Genomic DNA, 2564 nt, shown 5'->3' with positions numbered 1-2564 from the left:
GGGGGTGTCCGGATAGCCGAACTATCATCATCGGCCGGACTCCGAGACTATGAAGATACAAGATTGAAAACTTCGTCCCGTGTACGGATAGGACTTTCCTTGGCGTGGAAGGCAAGCTTGGCAATACGGATATGTAGATCTCCTACCATTGTAACCGACTCTGTGTAACCCTAGCCCTCTCCAGTGTCTATATAAACCAGAGGGTTTTAGTCCGTAGGACAACAATCATACCATAGGCTAGCTTCTAGGGTTTAGCCTCCTTTATCTCGTGGTAGATCCACTCTTGTACTACACATATCATCAATATCAATCAAGCAGGAGTAGGGTTTTACCTCCATCGAGAGGGCCCGAACCTGGGTAAAAACATCGTGTCCCTTGTCTCCTGTTACCATCCGCCTAGACGCACAGTTCGGGACCCCCTACCCGAGATCCGCCGATTTTGACACCGACAGTGGCCCTCCCTCTTCCTAGGAGTTTGTGTGCCATTAACCAGAAGAGACGGGGAATGGCTACAGTGAATGCCCGTTAGGCGGCAGGAATGTAGCCACGCCTTCCCTGACAAAGCAAGCGTCATTAGAGGCATGACTACAGTAGCAAGCAGCCGGCAGGACCCGCAAGCGGCGGGCATGGCCTGTCGGCCAAGTAGAAGACAACCAGCGGGGCCCACCAGTCGGCGGGCCCCAGCAGCCAGTGGAGAAGCCGACCACAAGAGACACTCACGGCCTAGGCCTACACCCGACCGGTTTGCCACTGTACCCCTGGGTGGTAGGCCTATATAAACCCCCCAGGGCACCCATGCGAAGGGTTCAGATCTTTAGACTACACAACCACACACATTGGGAGAGGAGAGAGCTAGCCTTGCCCTTCTTCCTCCTCTAGCAAACAGCTCAAGGAGCACCTTGTAGCTACTTGTTGATATAGTGATCATGCGGAGACCCCGCAGAGCAGGACTAGGGGTGTTGTCTCCTAGGAGAGCCCCGAACCTGGGTAAAGTTCACCGGCGTACATATCTACGCCTCATCCCGCTTCCTGGTACCGGCGACATCTTACTATCCCCCACCATGATAAGACACTTGTTGGCATATGCGCACCAAAACCCTGACATTTGGCGCCCACCGTGGGGCTAGGTGCACCGTCGTCCGGAGATCTGCTCTAGACGGGAACCCTTTTCCTTCCTGGAAAGCGCAGCCAGCCCGGCACACCAAACAACGTTTGCACCGACGCACTGCATGGCACGCAGGTTGCCAGTGCGGCGAGCTGCCTCGCTGACCTTGTTGGTGAGATCCGCCTCTTCGACGAGCCTGCATCCGACGCGGGCACAGACGGCCCCGAAAGCCGCCTCGTCAGCTTCCTCAACCAGCTCCACACCGCCAACGAGCCGGCTGTCGACTTGGAGTCGGTTGGATCCACCGACACGATGCTTGTCGACTCCGACACGGCATCCCTCGTCGCGTTCCCCACCAACGTGGTGGTCGTCGACGATCCTCTCCCTCGCGTAGATAGCGGCGGCAGAACCGTCACGGAGGTGCTCTTCATCAGCCATGATGGAGCTTCTGGTGACGACACCCGAGATCCACTCGAGGCGGCGCTACGAGACCTGTCTGCACCCATTGCAGAAGATGCCGACGCCGAGACGCTGGAAGCCCACCACGTCCAGCTTACCGAGAGCGCCAAGAAGCTGGCCAGCATGAGGCGCCTCTCGGAGGCTTACCAGCGTGAGATGGACCACACTGTTGGCGGCACGCTGGCTCCTGGCGGGCCCAGCCGCATCGGCACGGTCCAGCAAGTTATCTGGCGCCTCCGGTTGGACAGAGGCCGCCAGTGTCATAGTCTTGCCCTTCTTACGAAGGGGCCGCTCGCCGCACTCCGGAACCACTGCAGGTTCCGGTGTGAAGTCCGGTGCAGAGTCCGGGAGGTTGCCTTGCGGCACCTCCGGGGCCTCCTCCTCCTGGCGGGTCCCTTCCCGGGATCCCACCTCGGCGTCGTCAGCGTCACGGGGGGTTGAGGCGGTCGGAAGAGAATCCATATCCGACGTGCCCAAGGACCCACTCGACAAAGCGGGAAGATCGTCCTTGGCCAGACTACAGGTTGTATGCGGCATTAGAAAGAGACTGTGTGGCAGAAAGAAAAATTATAAATTATCTAGGAGTCTGGATACTTACGATTTCGCCAGGGGCTTGGCCCTTGAGGGCCACTCCTCGTTGTCGTCGCCAACGTTGGCGGAGCAGTCCGGGGGAAGGGTCCTTCCCTTCTTGGACCCTTCGGCCTCCCTCGTTGGGGAGGCCTTCCTCTTCTTCTCTCCCCCCGCTGGGGGAGAGGCCTCTCTCTCCTCCTCCTCGTCTTCGTGGGAGGAGTCCGCCTCGGAGTTATCGGACGATGAGTCCGATATCACCTGATGCTGGGAACTCTTCGGGTTCCCATGGCCTTCTTCTTGGCCTTCTTCTCCAGCACTACGTAAAGTGTCGGGACCAGCAGCCCTGTCAAACGGGCGTCCGCTGGGTCTTCTAGAAGGGGAGCCAGACAGTTAACCTGTCCGGATGTATTCTGCCAGTCCTGGTAAAGGT

Source organism: Triticum aestivum, chromosome 2B, assembly GCF_018294505.1.
Source record: "Triticum aestivum cultivar Chinese Spring chromosome 2B, IWGSC CS RefSeq v2.1, whole genome shotgun sequence".
In the NCBI taxonomy this organism is placed as follows: Eukaryota; Viridiplantae; Streptophyta; class Magnoliopsida; order Poales; family Poaceae; genus Triticum; species Triticum aestivum.
The sequence above is the reverse complement of the archived record's forward strand: the minus strand, read 5'-3'. Positions refer to the sequence as shown.